Below are 19,187 nucleotides of genomic sequence, written 5' to 3'. Positions count from 1 at the left end.
AGCAGAGCACGAAATAAAGAGGCCTTCAGTCATTGGGCCATTGTGTGAATCTCCTTTTGACTTTCTCTGCCGCCTGAATAAGCGTCTCAGGATCTTCGTCATGAGTCTTAAATCTGGGCCTGTCAGTTCGCCCCAGCGTTACTCGTCTCTAGGCAGGGCATGGGGTTTACAGAGTTCAACCAATCACATAACGTCGAGATCAGGTTGCCAGGCAGATTATGCTAATAAGGCCCCGCCTTTTATGCTGCTCCCACTCTGCGGCGGGAAGAACCACCTGGAGGTGGCGGGGGGGGTTTGATTTCCATCACCCCTAGGGAGAGAGGATCGGGGACCCGCTGATCTTCCAGCTCCCCTCACCCAACGTCGTGTAAGTACCTAAAGGATCAAGGGAACCGGATAAGCCAGCGTCCAGAGTACCCCATCGACTGGGAGGGTGTTTCGTCTTTGCTTAGTCCCACCCAAAATGGCGCCAAGCTCTTTCCGCGTCTCAGAGCCCGGCCGGGGCCAACCGACCGCGGACCCGGGTGGGGGGGGAAACTGATGGTGGTGGTGGGGGGGAGAAATCCCGGCGGCACCGCCCGATGGTACAGTCCAGCCGGGGCTGGGACAAGGCACCTTACTCGGGGTGGGGGGTCAAACCATCTGCACCTTCTAAGGGGAAAGGGGCAAAACCCCCTAAAGGAGCCCCTTCTGGCGCCGCGTTCAGCGATGGCTTCGGCGCCTCTTGGCCCCTGCCTTCCCCGCGCGCAGCCTCCCCCCTGCGACCCCCGAGTGGCTCGCACGCTCCGCCGGCCGCGCGCACCTCTCCTCCCCTGCCCGCGTTGGTTGGGCCGGGACGGCAGTTGGGCGCCCTGCGCGCTCCTGCCGCGGCGGTTGGGCCGGCGCTCGGGGTGCAGCGGGCGGTCTCCGCCGGCCGGGTACCCGGGGGGCGGCGCGGGGTGGGGGGGCGGCGCGGCCCGGGGCTCAGGGCCAGGCGGGCCCTCGCGATGGAGGGCTCCCTCGGATGGGGCGCCCTGCTTTGTCTCGTGAGGCCGCGCCACCCACCTGCCATTGATTGCCGGTTCCCCCAGTCCCATATTTACAAGTTGGCGTCGGCAGGACCCGGGGAGGCCCGGCTTGGAGGGGCGCGGGGATGGCACGTTTGGGTCAGTCTTGGTCAACAGCGGCCCGGGTGAGCAGGGCGGAGGCCGAGGCCAACCTGTGCTCGGTGTCGCGTGCAAAGGCGTGAGCCAGAGGCCCTTCGGGGCGGGTGGATAGTGTACAGGTTCCAGGCGATCCTCAGCTTTCGTTAAGCATTTTTTAGTCAGTAGCCAGGTGTTAGGTACGCGACCAAGGGAAATGAACGCAGCGCTCTTGAAATTTGTGTGCGTGCGTGTTTGCCCTTGCTTGGCGGATTTGTTGGATTTCAGTCAAATTTCAATCGATGTTTGTGTATGCTTAACACCGGGAGGGCTGGTTTTGGTGCTGTCATTGAGGATTAAGTGTGCGATGAGTCCACCCAGCTCAGCCATGTGCCTAATTCTGCACCGTCATCTGTTCAAATCTTGTCCCACAAAGTTTTTACCTCAACAGTACTTAAAACTAACAAAACACGACTGTTTTGCACGACCCGTTCCTTTGTTATCACTCTACCTTTTGGGATAAGCTCTTTGAAGGCCGGAAGGTATCCTGTTTTTGGTACTCTTCTACCCACTCCATCCCCAACACCAGAATAGTTTCCCCGTTGATGAACCATTATTAACATGTTTCTCTAGAACTGAGAAAATTGCCTTTGTTGGGGGAGGGGGGCAACCCCACGTTTTAAAGCAGTGCTGATTGATTGTATGTTTAGAAATAACTTCTACATTACTTTTTTCATGAGTTGAGATAGGTTTACAAAAGGGGCCGTTTTAAAGTGAATAATTAGGGTTGCCTGGGTGGCTCAGTCTTAAGCCTCTGTCTGCCTTTGGCTCAGGTCATGATCCCAGGTGCTGGGATCCAGTCCCTCCTTGAGCTCCTTGCTCAGTGGGGAGCTTGCTTCTCCCTCTGGGCTCCCTCTTTGTGTGCTCTCTCTGTAACAAGTAAATAAACAAAATTTTTTTTAAAACGTGAACAATTTGTAGTAGATGTACATTTTAAAATTTTGGACCAATTTGTGACTCCTCTTAACTGATTTATTCCTTGGCCATTCCACTCTTGCCTCTTTGTATTGCAAGGGTGCTTACCTGCTGTCTATTTTTCTAAATGAATCATTTTTAGTTTCCTAATGTTTTGCAGCACAGGTATCAGTGTGCACATCATATATTGTGCATGTGAACATAATCAAGTATGTATGATAGATAAGGCAAAGTTCTTGTCTTCAAGGGCCCTGAATGCTTTTTGCTTAGAATGTGGTGGTATAAGAGATAGCCTATCAATCCAATACAATCCTAAATTGATTTGTACTGCCTCAGTTCCCACTTGTCTAAATTTATTTTTTCGTCCTAGTTTTAACAATACATGATCATTGTAGAAAACACAATAGGAACGGTATAAAATAAAAATTACCTAAAGTAAAATTACTAGAGATAATCCTTGCTGATATTTTAGTGTGATTCAGATCTTGTTGTGAATGTGTGTATCAAACATTTTTACAAACTTGGCATCATGATATTTGGTTTTTGTTTCTGGTTTTGTTCTTCATGTAGATGGGTACCCTCATGACTTCACTGATAATTGGGTACTGTCCGTACTTTCCCCCATTACTTGAGGGGGTGCATCATGAAATCCTCTGACCTGAAAGAATTACAACAGTTGACTCATTTTACTTTTTAAAAATGTGTCCTAATGGGATGGGTTTCTGAGTAACAAGCAGAATTGATCAGAACTGAAAAATATTGAGCTATAATTATAGTTTCCTTAATTTTATGTTTCAAGCACTAGTAAGCACATCATGACTACATGCTTTCTTTTGGTAAAAGACAAACCATTAAACATGTTGTCATTGCAGTGTTTGAATTGTTTAGTCAGAGTTTGTTTTAAATTTGAATGCTGATGTACTTTGACCTATTACCACCTACAATACATAATCTTCCTCCACCCCACCTCTTTCCCCAAAGAGCAACGACACACCCCTCCAGCAATTTGTACGTTTTTTACAATCAGAATTTATTGGTGATTGTTTAAATTTATCATAGGCATTTTAGCAGATTAGCAAATGAGAATTTGGTCTGGTGTCCAGAAAGAGCCAGTGAGCTAAGAAAAGTGAAGTGTTTGCTATAAGCAAATCTTTGCAGAAGGGTCCCTCTAGAATTCTCCTGGAGTACTGTGTAGGGGGAGGAAGGGGAGAGGGGGAGTTGCTGACTTCATTGTTTTGGTCTTTCTCTGTTGAAGCCTTCTCCTTCTGGCGTTAAACTGTTTACCTGATTTACTTGAATCACTGCTAAATCTGGTCTCTGCCCTTTTTTTGTTCTCAAGGCTACCCTATTTCAAGATTTCTGTGGAACATTCTGGACTGGTGCCTTCCCATTTTATTTCCTCCAGTTTCTTCTGTGACATTGATACTTCACTGTCAGTACTGAAACATTATTTCCATTCCCTTTCCCAGATCCTTCAGTGGTTTACACATTATCTGTGTAGGTTTTAAATTTGTTCAAGTTGTGGGAAACATCTGGAAGTAGGTTTTGTTATGTTTTGTTTTTTGATAACTTTGAAATAGAAAATTCCTTGGCTGTCGTGGGGGGTGGGTTGGTGGAAGGTGGTGGTGAAAAATGGAGAGGCGGTGGGGAGATGATGGATAATCTCAAATCACAATTATAGCAAGGCTAGTTACAATGTGGAGAAAACAAACATTATAAAATCAATACTGTACAATATTTTAAGAACCCCAAGTAGATTGCTGAAAGGTCATTATCTGCTAAAATGGTCCGTTTTTGTTATTCATTTCCTAGTTGAACTCTTATTTCAACGTTAGAATATTGGAGCTACATGCTCCTTTCTTGACCCATGTCTTGTACTTTCTAGGTCTCACTCAATGGTTGCAATCCACAGCCTTTTTACTATTGTGATCTTTAGAAGAGCTATCCCTTCGATCTGTGCAGTCCAAAATAGTAGGCAGTAGCCACATGTGGCTATGGAGCACTTGAAATTTGGCCAGTGCTGTAGGTGTAAAATACTTTTATGCCAGATTTTGAGATTCAGTATGAAGAAACAATTGATAAAATGTTAACTATAAAGTCTATTTATTTAGTTTTTGAAAAAGATTTTATTTATTTGTCAGAGAGAGAGAAAGAGCAAGTGAGACAAGCTGGGAGAGCAGCAGGCCGGGGGAGAAGCAGCGTGGCAGGGAGCCAGATGTGGGACTTGATTCCGACCCTGGGATCGTGACCTGAGCTGAAGGCAGCTGCTTGACTGACTGAGCCACCCAGGCATCCCAGTTTATTTATTTTTAAGTGATCTCTATATCCAATGTTAGGCTCAAACTCCTAACCATGAGTTCAAGAGTCACATGCTCTTCCCACTGAGCCAGCCGGGTGCTCTTAAGATATGGATTATATGTTGAAATGATAATATGTTACATATACTAGGTTAAATAAATATGTTATTGCAATTTCACCTGTTTCAGCTTTTAAAGAACAGAGGTACTGGAAGATTTAAAATTACATATGTAGCCTGCCTATGTGGCTTGTGTGAATTCTGTTGAACTTGCAGTCTTAGACTTAGTTTAATAGGAGTGGGGTTTCCAAGTAACAGTAAGTCCTCATACAATGTATTATCTTTTGGTTTCTATAGTTTCATCTAATAGATACGCTAATATGTCGGTGTGTCTGATTTTTTTCTTAGTGCTTATGATAGATCTCACAGAAGCATTATTCGTTTGAAGAAAACCTTAAAGCCACTTCCAGATAATTGAGTTAACCGTTATTGAATTAATATACTCAATAATTTGAACTTAAAATAATAAAATGAAAATTTATTGAGCACATAATCCATTAAAAAAAGTTGAGCTAAGCATAATCAGCTGAATTTTCCCAAACTTGGTCTGCTGCTTACTCATTGATTTTTATAATGTATCATTTTTTCAAAGCTTTAAGGAATACTTCTGGGAGAAAGTTAAAACTGAGAAAATCAAGCTCACTTTTTCTTTTTCCCCCCTCCTATGATTTAGGGAAAGGCCATGATAGTTTGATTCCAAGTGTGGAACACTTTGGACCAGCTCAGGGGGCAACTGTACTTTTAAACACACAAGAGTCATAGCTTACAGATAAAATCATGTTCTTTTTATGTCTGTATTTGAAAACAAACATTTCCTTTTACTACCCTGTATGGAGGTTTGATATGTTGTAGCATTGGGCTCTGTGGGCAAAGGAACCTAGATTCATAGACTAGACTCAATCGACTCATCTTGGGCCTTCTACATAAAGTCTGTAAGCTTAGTTTTTCTTCCTTCCTTCCTTCCTTCCTTTCTTTTTTAAGATTTTTTTTTTAAGATTTTATTTATATATTTGACAGAGAGAGATCACAAGTAGGCAAAGAGGCAGGCAGAGAGAGAGAGAGAGGAGGAAGCAGGCTCCCTGCTGAGTAGAGAGCCCGATGCGGGACTCGATCCCAGGACCCTGAGATCATGACCTGAGCTGAAGGCAGCGGCTTAACCCACTGAGCCACCCAGGCGCCCCCTTTTTTAAGATTTTATTTATTTGTTTGACAGCACACAAGCCACAAGCAAGGAGAGCAGGCAGAGGGAAAGGGAGAAGTAGACTCCCCGCTGAGCAAGGAGCCCAATGCAGGGCTTGATCCTGTCAGGACACTAGGGTTATGACCTGAGCCAAAGGCAGATGCTTAACTGATTGAGCCACTCACGTGCCCCCCCCCCCATTAAAGATTATATTTATATGGCAGAGAAAGAGTAGTTTCTTTATTAAATCATGTAACTAGTTTTTTGGTTTTTTTTTTTTTTTTAAGATTTATTTATATTTTAGGGAGCGAGTGAGACAAAGAGCCAGTGTACAGGGGCAGAGGGAGAGGGAGAGAGTCTCAAGAAGACTGCGTTGTGCTGAGGGCTGAGCCCAGAGCCCCAACCGTGGCTGGGTCTCAAACCTTCGGCTGAAACCAAGAGTCAGCGCTCCATGGACTGTACCACCCAAGCACCTGTCATTTAACTAATTCTTAATTATTAGTATTTTTAAAAAGATTTTATTTATTTGACAGAGAGACAGTGTGGGAGGGAACACAGGAGGGAGTATGGGAGAGGGAGAAGCAGGTTTCCAGCCAAGCAGGGAGCCCGATGTGGGGCTCGATCCCAGGACCCTGGGATCATGACGCGAGCTGAAGGCAGTTTGCTTAACAGACTGAGCCACACAGGCACCCCGACTAGTTCTTAATTATTATTATTTTTTTTTCAAAGATTTTATTTATTTATTTGACACAGAGAGATCACAAGTAGGCAGAGAGGCAGGCAGAGAGAGAGAGAGGAGGAAGCAGGTTACCTGCGGAGCAGAGAACCCGATGCGAGACTCGATCCCAGGACCCTGAGATCATGACCCCAGCCGAAGGCAGCGGCTTTACCCACTGAGCCACCCAGGCGCCCCTAGTTCTTAATTATTAATGGGGATAATAATAGTACCAGTCTCATAGTCTTGGTATGAAAATGCTTGTTATCAGTGACCACAATAAGGTAGCTGTCTCAGGAACAAAGAACATAGTGATCACTGACTCAGTTAACTACCGATTTTAGACCCTCTGCTTTAGCCAAACCAGTATTCCCACTGTCCCTGCAGTATTCTGGAGTTTTCCTTCATGTTTTCACACCTTCCTTTCTCAAATGGAATGTTTGTGTCATCCCCCTGCCCCCCCAACCTCCTCTTCTAGTTCAGTCCAGCAAAATCCCGCGCATCTTTCTCCAGCAGTTGGTTGGTAACCTTTTTTTCGGTAAAAAACCAGGGAGTAAATATTTGTGGTTTTGTGGGCCATATGGTCCCTGTTACAACTGATCCTTCACATCCATCATGAGAAGCATGGCTGTGTTCCAATTAAACTTTATTTATGGACCCTGAAGTGTGATGTACTGTAATTTTCATGTGTTATGAAATACTCTTTTTTTGGAGTCTTTTCAACTATTTTAAAATGTAAAAACCACTCTTAGCTCATAGGCTATACCCAAAACAGGCATTGAGCCACCCTTGGGCTGTGATCTGCCAGCCCCTGTATTAGAGCAGACTGAAAGCACACATTCTTCATGGCGGTGCTGTTGACCGTTGTACTTGAAACTGCTCCCTTTTGTCTCTGAATGTTCTACAGGGCTTTTGTACTGTTTTGTAGTAATAGTAACTTATTGGGTACTTCATTCATATCATACAGCAATTATTTGTGCTTATTTCTTATTTCCTAAATATGTTGTAAATTTCTAGAAGTGATGGATACATTTTAGCCTCCTGTTATAGAAATGCAGTACAAGAATGTCTACTGGATTCTAAGATGTTTGGAGGCATAAAGGAGTGAAGGTAATTAATTTTAAGATATTCAAAGTGATTTCTGAGGTTTTTCTTCCCTTTTCTTCAAAATTTTGTTTTTTGTGTGCAAATCTCTTCTTACTTGAAGATTTTAAGGCTAGTCTGTTGGGGTTATTTTCAGTCTTACTACAAACCATGATTATGGGCAACCTTATTATCATGTCCTTCTGATGGTGGAATAGCTCTAACACCTTTAGCTAATTGTTGCTTTGTGTATTACTAAACTTTTCACTGTGTTTTCTAAGGCATCTGTTTACATTTCATCCTTAATGTGTGGCATTGACAGAACACTATTGTAACTACAGATGAGAACAAGGAGACAATTTTAATGAGTGATATAAGAGTGGTGGGAACTAGGCTAGGAGCAAGATGTGTGGGGGTTCTCAATCTCAGGCAATGGTGTGTATATTAATTAGATTTCAGTCTCTTTCTCATTTATCCATCTTCTCTTGAAGTTGATGAATGAAATTATTCAGGATTTTAATTAAGTACTTCATACATTGATAAATATAAGGATCTACAGCCAGTCAGTGTTTAGGACATTTGTTTATGTGACGTGTAAGTTTTCTCAAGTACGTTAAAGCTGTTGAAGTAAGATATGACATAACTATAAAATGTTAATTCTAGAATTAAAACTAAATTATGGGGGGACACCTGGGTGGCTCCATTGCTTGAGTGTCCGACTCTTGGTTTAAGCTCAAGTCATGATCTCCTGATGGTGGGATCTAGCCCCACTTTGGGCTCTGTGCTCAGCACTGAGTCTGCTTCAAATTCTTTCTTCCTCTCCTTTCCCCTCTGCCCTTCCCTGCTCACTCACTCACTCTCTCTAAAATAAATAAATAAATAAAATCTTAAAAAAAAATCTTAACAACAATCCCCCACCCCCTAAATTATGGAGAGCCTGACTGGCTTAGTTGGTGAGGCATGTCACTCTTGATCTTGGGTTTGTGAATATGATCCCCAGGTTGGGGGTAGAGATTACTTAAAAATACACCCAAAACTGGGGTGCCTGGGTGGCTCAGTGGGTTGGAGCCTCTGCCTTTGGCTTGGGTCATGGTCTCAGGGTCCTGGGATCGGGACCCATGTTGGAGGGGCAGTCTCTGCTCAGCCGGAAGCCTGCTTCCCCTTCTCTCTCTGCCTGCCTCTCTGCCTACTTGTGATCTCTCTCTGTCAAAATAAATAAATAAAATAAAAAAAAATACCCCAAACTAAACTAAATTATGTAGTAGAAATTGTACTTTGAAGAACTTTGTTCCATTAAAAATTTTAAGAATGCTTACATTCATATTTATATATGAGTTATCCCAAAGTCTGGTGTCTCTTCAAAAAATGTATCTTTTGGGGCACCTGCGTGACTCAGTTGGTTGAGCGACTGCCTTCAGCTCAGGTCATGATCCTGGAGTCCAGTGATCGAGTCTCACATCAGGCTCCCAGCTCCAAGGGGTCTGCTTCTCCCTCTAACCTTCTCCCCTCTCATGCTCTCTCTCTCTCACTCTTTCTCTCTCAAATAAATAAAATTTAAAAAAAATGTATCTTTTATTTGAGGGGTGCCTAGGCTTCTGACTTTTGGTTTTGGCTCAGGTCATGATCTCAGGGTGGTGAGATTGAGCTCTGCGTTGGGCTCTATGCTCAGCTGGGAATGTGCTTGAAATTCTTTCTCCCTGTCCGTCTGCTTCTCCCCCTGCTTGTGCTCTCTCATTTCTTTTTTTTCTTTTTTTTTAAGATTTTATTTATTTATTTGACAGACAGAGATCACAAGTAGGCAGAGAGGCAGGCATAGAGTGTGGGGGAAGCCGACTCTCTGCTGAGCAGAGAGCCCCATGCGGGGCTTGATCTCAGGACCCTGAGATCATCACCTGAGCTGAAAGCAGAGGCTTAATCCACTGAGCCACCCAGGTGTCCCATCATTAATTAAAAACTATATTTTTTTATACATCACTAAAAATATGTATATCTTTTTGGGGCACCTGGTTGGCTCAGTCAATGGAACATGTGACTCTTGATCTCAGGGTTGTGGGTTTGAGCCCTACGTTGAATGTAGAGATTACTTAAAAAATAAAAAAAAAAATTAGAAATGGGCTCCTGGGTGGCACAGTCATTAAGAGTCTGGCTTCAGCTCAGGTCATGTTCCCAGGGTCCTGGAATCAAGCCCCCGCACTGGGCTCCCTGCTCAGTGGGGAGACTGCTTCTCCCTCTCCCACCCCCCCTGCTTGTGTTCTCTCTCTCACTGTGTCTCTTTGTCAAATGAATAAAAATAAAATGAATAAATGTTTCTATCTTAAAAAAAAAGAAACAATCATATCTTTTTAGGATCCATGTTTTTTCACCATTTATAAATTATAGAACATATGGGACACCTGGCTGGCTCAGCTGGTAGAGTATGTAACCCCATCTTGGAGTTGTGGATTTGAGTACCATATTGAGTGTAGAGATTGCTTAAAAACAATATCTTTGAAAAAAAAAAAACTATTGGACATATTTTTAAGTCTAAGAGAGTATGTATATAAAATATATGTCTAAGAAAATATGTATAAAAAGACCTTTACAGAAAAAAAATTCTAAGACTTTATTGAGTGACTCTAAGTGAAACCTAAATAAACGAAGACGATACACTGGTTCAAGGATTGGAAGATTTGATATTTGCAAGGTGTTAATTCTTTGGAAACAGACTTATAGATCTAATGTAATCCCAGCAAGTTTAAAAAAAATAGACAAGGCGATACTAAAGTTTTTGCTAATGCCCAAGAAAAGACAAAAGACTCTTGAAAAAGAAAAAATAAATTGGAAAAACATCCCTACTGGAGATCAAGAAGAGTGTCGTAATTAAGACAGTGTGTATTGGCACCAGGATAGACTAATTGATCAGTAGAACACCATGAGGAGTACAGAAATAGATTCACACGAATTCAGACACTTAATTTATGACCCAAGAGGCATGGCAGATGAAAGACAAAGCAATAAGGCCTTCAGAAGCTAATATAGGAGAATATTCATGACCTCAGCATAGGTCTTAGATACGAATCTTAAATAAGATGTTGCTTCCACTAATAGAATAATGGGCAGAAGTCTTCAACAGGCATTTTAGAAAAGGAGATAGCAAAATGTCTATTAAATATTTGCATTGTAGGGTGTTCAGCCTTGTTAATAATCAAAGAGATGCAAATTTCAACCACAGTGCCCTATTACTGATACCTAAATTACAGTTGGCAATACCGAATCCTATGCTCTTGAGCAACAGGAACATTCATATCTGGCGGATAGGAATATAACTTGTATGACTACTTTGGAAGGCAGTTTGGAATTATCTAGAAAGTCAAAGATATGCAGACTCTGAAGCCCCGCAATTCCCCTGCTAGAGAAATGCATATACATGAGATAAGCAGAAAAGGTATTTGAAGTAATTAATTTTCCTGATATGAGTTGACTCAGTTAATGTTTGAGGGCTGCTATGTTCTGTTCTGTACACCCAGGTAGCTTTTGTCTTGTTACAACAGTGAACTAATGTTATTTATATTTTCCCTCTCTGCTGACAATTTTATTTTATTTTGTTTTTAAAAGATTTTATTTATTTATTTGACAGAGAGAGATCACAAGTAGGCAGAGAGGCAGGCAGAGAGAGAGGGAGGAAGCAGGCTCTCTGCTGAGCAGAGAGCCCGATGCGGGGCTCGATCCCAGGACCCCGGGATCATGACCTGAGCTGAAGGCAGAGGCTTAACCCACTGAGCAACCCAAGCGCCCCTTTGCTGACAATTTTAATACAAATCTTTCATCCAGTCTGTTCTTCAGTTCCTAAAACAATGCTGGCCATAGAATAGGCATTTAATAAATATTATTGTGTTTTAAAAAGATTTCATTTTTATAATGGGCACTCTTCACTATGCTTTGTAGTTTCCTCAGCTAATCTGGCTATAGACTAATATGCCTATTTAAATCTCTCTGTGGGTTTGGTAAATCATAACCACCCCGGATTCCTTTGGGATCAAGCCTAGCCTAGTGATTGCATCATCTGGTGGGAGGCCAGGGCAACAGGAGCAGATCCAAGCCTCGCTTGCGTTCTGGCAGTTTTGCCCAGGAGAAAGCTGTGCAGCAGAAAGGGAAATGATCAAGCTTTTGTAGTGAAAGGAATCTGGGTTCAAATCCCACTTACGAGCATTATGACCTTGGACAAGTACAAATTTCTGGTTGTTGTGAAGACTGAAATTGAGTATTTAAAGGCCATCTCACAATGCCTGGCATGTGATGGATGCTGAGTAAACGGCAGTAGTTATAATTGTTACTGTTCCACTGGTGCTTACTTAAGTACCATTGGATTTTCACAGTACACATTTTCATTAAGATGGATTGTGCTTATGCTGCATTTTAAAATAAAAAACTGCATCCATGAGGGGGCTCCAATTTTGTGATCTCCCTTAACCACTTCAGTGGATTTGCAAATGAATCTAACATGTCCTCTGGATGTAGTGGTTCTGACAAGAGTTTGCAGAAGAGATGTGACTGAGACTTCTGAACAGGCTCTGGATGCCACTGTTTGTCGCTCCGTGGAAGAAAGTGCTAATCGCAGAGTTTGAAGAGTCCTCCCATTTTAACTGGAAATATACATATTTTCTAGTGTCATATGTCAGATGCGAGAACCCTTGCTTATAGTTATGAGGTATTTATTCCCAAATCAACTGCTTAGTAATGAAAATGTATTAAAATACCTTTTAATGGGGCGCCTGGGTGGCTCAGTGGGTTAAGCCGCTGCCTTCGGCTCAGGTCATGATCTCAGGGTCCTGGGATCGAGTCCCGCATCGGGCTCTCTGCTCAGCAGGGAGCCTGCTTCCTTCTCTCTCTCTCTCTCTGCCTGCCTCTCAGTGTACTTGTAATTTCTCTCTGTCAAATAAATAAATAAAATCTTAAAAAAAAAAAAAAAAAAAAAAAAAAAAAAAAAAAAAAAAAAAAAAAAAAAATACCTTTTAATTGGTAGTAAGACTTTTCTGGATAAGTTAACTTCATGAACTGATGCTTAGCTTGTGGTGATCATAATACAGTTAACATTTGTAATATACTCTATACTGTTATACTCTATTATAACAAATATCCCACTCTATCTTAACAGCAAGCCTGTAAATTAGCTAAGTCAGATGATGTTATTTCAGTTGTTAAGATAGAGAACTTTTTATTTGCCTTCACATTCAATATATTTTTTTTAAGATTTTATTTATTTATTTTACAGAGATAGATCACAAGTAGGCAGAGAGGCAGGCAGAGAGAGAGAGAGGAGGAAGCAGGCTCCCTGCTGAGCAGAGAGTCCGATGCGGGACTCGATCCCAGGACCCTGAGATTACGACCTGAGCCGAAGGCAGCGGCTTAACCCACTGAGCCACCCAGGCGCCCCCCACATTCAATATTTTTTACACTGCGCTGTGCTTTAAGAAATGTCCTGGCTCGTAGAAGGCAATTCTGTATACTAGACCAGTGGATGCTGGCCTCCTATAGTTAGTTTCATTAAGATGGAGGAACTTGAAATTTGAAGAAGGTTGAATTTAGATTACAAGTCTTTTTTTTTTTTTTTTTAAAGATTTTATTTATTTATTTGACAGAGAGAAATCACAAGTAGATGGAGAGGCAGGCAGAGAGAAAGGGAAGCAGGCTCCCCGCCAAGCAGAGAGCCCAATATGGGACTCGATCCCAGGATCCTGAGATCATGACCCGAGCTGAAGGCAGCGGCTTAACCCACTGAGCCACCCAGGCGCCCCTTTTTTTTTTTTTTTTTTTTTTTTTTTTTAATTTACTTGACAGAGCACAAGTAGGCAGATGAGAGGGAGAAGGAGACTCCCCACCCAGCAAGGAGCCTAATGCGAGGTTGGGTCCCAGAACCCTGGGATCACAACCTGAGCCGAAGGCAGATGCCTAATGACCGAGCCACCCAGGTGCCCCTAGATTATAAGTCTTAATTAATTGTCAGTAAGATGGAATTTTTATGAAGGCAATGACTGCCTCATTATGTCATCTGTCTGGGCTCACTATCTTGTTAATCAAACGCTTGTCTCTGACCATTCTGTGTTTTATATTTAAATTTGCAAACAGAGGGACCTGAGGTGGAAGAAGGAGAACTTGAAAATGAACAGCAGGTGAGACCCTCATTAACCTGTTCACAGAGGAAGTGAATTGGATATAAAAGGAATTACTTCAAACTAGTATCAGTTTGCTTCTTAGTGCTGGGCCAACACAGTGGCTCAGGCTATTTGAACAACAACAAAAAAGGCTGTGTAGTGTTTCAGGCGTTGAGGCATTGTGAACAGGTAGTTACACTGTTTTTTCTTGTGTTAAATGCATAGTGTTAAGTAAGGAAAAGTTGGGTTGTACAATAATTGCCTGTAACCCATTTTAATATTTTTTCTCAGCTAAAACAGTAAAGCACACGAACTTAAAGAAACAGCTTGGTACTTAAAAGTGTGCCTTTTTCCATTCTCCAGTGTTTTATCCTAGCAAGTTGGGATTATGATTGTTGAGTCATAGTTACCACCCAGAACCATCTGTAAGAAAGGCTTTCAGGGCTCCAGAACACCCACCTGCCAGTCTCCTACTTACTTGCTGCAATTGCTAATTCTACAAAAGAGCTTGAGATATTTGGGCCAGATAGCTTTCTGTGTTCAGGTGTGCCAGGGGCCACAGCTAGTATGTGTACCCCTGCCAGCTGTCTTGTGAAACAAGGCCACCGTTCACAGAGGGAGCTAGGGTAGTGTGCTTACAGCTATCTGGAGTTGAAACACAGGGGCGCTCAATGTTACTTGATGAGTCATTTGAATCAATCTTTCAGTCTTCACATGTTCCTCATAAATCCATATTTACATCCAAAGTTTATTTCAAATATTTCTCATAAGTGGTTGGAACAGATTTGCTTGTTAGCATGTGGCAAAGGGAAGCTTGAAAATCAGACTCATGAGAGTGATGTGGTTGGCAAGGAAGACCACCTAAATTAACAATCACCTCAGCCTTTTCAGAATTCTGTCATTAATACCACAAGCATATTAGGGAGGCTGGTAAGTTGTATATTTTGAGCAAAGGTGTCAGGAGTCTTGCTAAGCTTTTATTTAGTGATAAAGTCTTATTATTATTTTTTTTAAAGGTGATGATTTTGAGCACTGAAAGTTTGTGTATGAATGTCTATTAATATCACTAAGTCCCAGTAAGAATTCAGAGCTCTGATCCTTACTTATTAAAAGTCAGGTCTTGGGGCTCCTGGGTGGCTCAGTGGGTTAAAGCCTCTGCCTTCGGCTCAGGTCATGATTCCAGGTTCCTGGGATCGAGCCCCGCATCGGGCTCTCCACTCCTCGGGGAGCCTGCTTTCTCCTCTCTCTCTCTGCCTACTTGTGATCTCTGTCAAATAAGTGAATAAAATCTTAAAAAAAAAAAAAAGTCAGGTCTTGGCCTCATTATATAATCAGTCTCTCATATTACTTCTAGAATGATTTTCTGAAAAGTTTTATTGTCATGATAAAAGATTTTTCTTCCCTTGTTGTCCAAGAGTTAGCCCGATCTGGGTGACATCAGACTCACCTGGAGATACTTGATTCTTTTTTTAAAAAAATAAGGAATGCTTCATGAAGGTGCCTGTCATCTTTGTGTGGGGCCATGCCCATCTTCTCTGTATCTTTCCAATTTTAGTACTTGTGCTGCAGAAGGGAGCACCACCTGGGGACGTTTAAAAATAAAGATGCCCTGGGGCGCCTGGGTGGCTCATTGGGTTAAAGCCTCTGCCTTCAGCTCAGGTCGTGATCCCAGGGTCTTGGGATCGAGCCCCACATTGGGCTCTCTGCTCCGTGGGGAGTCTGCTTTCTCCTCTCTCTCTGCCTGCTTGTGATCTCTGTCAAATAAATAAATAAAATCTTTAAAAAAACAAACAAACAAAAACAAAGATGCCCGCTCTCCTTTCCTCTACATCTGCAACAGATTGAATCAAAATTCTCAGGGAGGGTTCCTGACTGGCTCAGTCTGTACAGTGTTCAACCCTTGATCTCAGGGCCAGAGCTCAAGCCACACATTGAGTGTAGAGCTTACTTTAAAAAAAAAAAAAAAAAAAAAAAAATTTCTTCAGGGGTAAGGCTCTGGAATTTGTCCTTCTTGCCTAGCTTCCTAGGTGATTCTGATAAAACCAGTTCATAAACTTTGGGCATTGTAATTCTTTAACTTGAAGGCTTTAACCGGCTCATCCTGTTTGAGACTTTTCTCTCTCAGTCACTAGCTCCTGGAATTCCTCAATTCCTCTTGAGTCTGGAACTTTCTCAAGTTGTTTAAATATATATAGAGAGTATTTATATGCTTATACTATATATGTGTGTGTGTATATAAACCCCATAATTGTATAATAATATAAATATTATACAGTATGCATACTGAAAAGTTCTTGATGTTTATTTCCAGTTTGCTTCCTAGACATTCTGCATTGATTTAAATGTCCATTTTTTTCTTTTAAAAAAAATGCCTGTATTGAGGTGCCATGCATATACTATAAATGCACTCATTTGAAGAGCTTTAGTGTATTTTATAGAGTTCTGCAACAGTCACCAGCATCATTCTAGAATATATTCATAACCCCCGAAAGAAACTCCATATCTCTTGTCTTAACTCCCCATCTGTGTTCTGCTTCCTGCCTCTATTCATGTGCCATTCTGCAGATTTCATATAAGTGAAATCATTCAATATGAGGTCCTTCTTGACCAGCATCTTTGATTTAGCAGAGCACCTCGCCCCCGCCCCGCCCCATCAGGCCTGCTTTCCTTACCAGGGCCTAAACAAAAAGGTCTGAGAGGCTGAGATTCCTGCAGGGCTTTAGGTAATCTCTTGGGACTGAAGAGACAGCGATCTGACTCGAAGGTAGTCAGAACAGCAGGGTCAACATCCCAGAGGCAAAGAAGACACTGAGAGGTGAGCCCGAGATTAGCCCTGGTTTTCCTCTTGAGGCATTTGCTGCTAAACGGTCCTGGTCAAGAGATAGGAGGGTAAAGTAACTGAAGAGAAAAGCGGGGACTTTAGTAGTCTTACAGTGCTGGAGAGACAAAAACTGGAATCCAGCGCCCACCAAGGAGGAAGCTCCCCAGGAAAGATCTCAAAGTCTGTTGTGACTTCTAGAAGGTCAGACCACGGAGCAGACCCAGTCTGCAAATCAGGCTGGAGTAGCCCCATGGGACTGAGTGCCCTGCCCTTCTGCAGCATAGGTGGTTGTGGAGGAAGCTGGCCGTTCCCTGTGGGAGAGGACACCATAAGGCTTTCAGGCACTGGTGGTGTTCTGTGCTTTGATCCACCACGTTTACTCTGTGACCATCCCTGGAGCTGGATGCTAATGATTTGTGTTCTTTTCCGTAGGCCTGTGATACACTCTGCTGCTTTGAGGTTTCCCTCTAAAGTCTTGTGAGAGGAGAATAGAGGACTCCTGACAGATTCTCTTTGAAATTGCCTTCAGATTTTACCAGCCAACCAGCTATTCTTTGTAAAAAAGGAAAAGGCAAACATCAAGGTTTCTCATTCTTCAGAACTCACACTGAGTGTGGTGGTTCCTTTTGAACTCTCAAGGATTTTAATGTAGAATTGTCCGGCTGAGACCCCTAACAAGACTCTTAACCTAGGTTTTTCTTTTCTTTGAGGAAGGAGGAGGACTTGGTGCCTGGTGGGATTTCTGTATGGGAGTAGAAGGGCAAAGGGACGTATAAATGAAGTGGGAAAAGAAAGCCAAGGGAACCATTTCAGATCTGCTTGCATCAACTTCATTCCTTGCTTGTTTTTGTAGTCTTCTTTTCTAATCTTTTTTTTTTTTTTCTTTTTTCTTTTAAACTTTAGTTCAGTTCTCTTCTGGTTACACAGTATTGTCTTTGATGATAGCCACAATGAATTAGGAAAATTTCTTTTCTTTTCTTCTTCTTCTTCTTCTTCTTCTTCTTTTTTTTTTTTAAAGATTTTATTTATTTGATAGAAGCACAGTGAGAGAGGGAACACAAACAGAGGGATTGGGAGAGGGAGAAGCAGGATCCCCACTGAGCAAGGAGCCTGATATGGGGCTCGATCCCACAACCCTGGGATTGTGACCTGACCTTAAGGCAGATGCTTAATGACTGAGCCTCCCAGATGCCCCAGGAAAATTTCTTTAGGATGTATTCTGCAGGAGTTTTTAGTCTGTAACACGTTAGTCCTCTCATTAAAAGTGCTGCTTATTCTGAAAATTTTCTGCCATTGTCTGCTCACTTGCTGAGTTTCTAAAGTTTTTTTCTGTTTATTTTCCCAGTGGCATAAAGTTTTATCTGGTGAGGTGCCTGGCCAGCTCAGTCAGTAGGGGATATGACTCTTAATTTTAGGGTTGTGAGTTCAAGCCCTGTGTTGGGCATGGATCCTACTTAAAATCAATCAATCACCAACCAATCAATAAAACAATTTTTTTATCTGGGGGAATTTTTCCGCAATCTTGAACATTTCATTGTTTGCTTCACTGTTAACACATAGCAAATGTTGGGGAGGCTGGCTGGCTCAGTGGGTAATAAGCCTCTCTGCCTTCGGCTCAGGTCATGATCTCAAGGTCCTGGCATTGAGCCCTGCATTGGGCTCTCTGCTCAGCAGGGAGCCTGCTTCCCTCCCCCTTCTCTGCCTGCCTCTCTGCCTACTTGTGATCTCTGTCTGTCAAATAAATAAATAAAATCTTAAAAAAAAAAACAAACCACATAGCAAATTTTAACTGAACGACATCAATAGAAATACCTGGAGGACCCTATTGTTATCAATTTCTTGTTTTTTTTTTTTTTTTTTTTATAATTACCCTGAGACCTCTCTGTTTATATGGAAATATTCCAAATCCATAACAGCTTAATGAAAAGCACTTTTTAAATTTGGAACCTAGTCAAAGGCTTATTGTTATTATTTTTTAAATTTGTTGAAAGCTTTTATGAAAGTCTGGTTTCCCCTACGATTTACTGTCTCAGAAACCTTTAGTTCCATAGGCGTATTTTCCCCAATTAAAACTGTTTATTTTACTTCCTTGTGGAGTTAAAAATAATATTTTCATCCTCTGACTCCACCCTCACTCGTGGGTTTCCAGTAGCTCTTTAGCCTGGGGCAGAGGGGCAGCTAGGATGGCGCCCAGGGTTGGCCAATGGAGGGAGTTCAGGCTGGACAGACCCACACCTGGGCAGGTTACGTCTGCCTTGTGAAATGGAGGGCAACACTGCCTTAGCCTCCTCAGGGATGAGATGGAGAGCAAATCAATGGCATCTGCCAGGGCACTTGGATCACCTTGCTAGGCAAGGTTAAGTATTATTTAAGCGTCTCATTTACAGTTTTTCTCAGTGTTACCAATTTGTGTGAATTTTCAAAATGAGAAACTTATGTGACAGATTATTTAGGCTTCTTCTTTTCAGCAAGAATTGGGAATCTGTGCTGAAATTTCTAGAATTTTGTTATTCGTCCATTGCTACTTCCGCCACCAATTCCCTATTCATCTTTAAGAGCTGAGTCCACTGTTTTTTTGTCCTTTCTTCTGAGTTCGAAAACTGTTTTGTCCAGAGATCAGTTAAATGTGAAATTTCTACTTGCCATTGCAAATGAGTGAGCATAATAGGAGCCCTTTATTTTCATTTCATATAGCCTAATTTTGTAGCTTCCAAATTTCGTATTACATCTCAGTCACGAAGTGGTTAGCTGCTGTTTGGGGCACTCCTTTGTGATTCTGTACTATTGTTTTCTGAATTGTGAGGA

The 19,187-nt window shown here is 42.2% G+C and overlaps 1 protein-coding gene across 5 annotated transcripts in view; it reads left to right on the top strand.

The window, feature by feature from the left end:
• The first annotated feature begins 234 nt into the window (after positions 1-234).
• Positions 235-19,187, top strand: part of PRDM10 (PR/SET domain 10) — a 98,839-nt gene continuing 79,886 nt past the window's right edge. For 2 of the 5 annotated variants that reach the window (XM_082683366.1, XM_082683364.1), the window contains exons 1-2: positions 253-367; positions 13,536-13,579. The gene's annotated coding sequence lies outside the window, so the exon portion shown is untranslated. Of the gene's footprint in view, positions 368-13,535; positions 13,580-19,187 lie in introns of all 5 variants that reach the window. The other 3 variants (XM_082683365.1, XM_082683367.1, XM_082683363.1) reach the window with 2 other exon arrangements.

The sequence above is a fragment of the Mustela nivalis genome (assembly GCF_964662115.1).
Source record: "Mustela nivalis genome assembly, chromosome: 9".
NCBI lineage: Eukaryota > Metazoa > Chordata > Mammalia > Carnivora > Mustelidae > Mustela > Mustela nivalis.
Note: the sequence above shows the minus strand (reverse complement) of the source record. Positions and strands in the feature narration are given on the sequence as shown.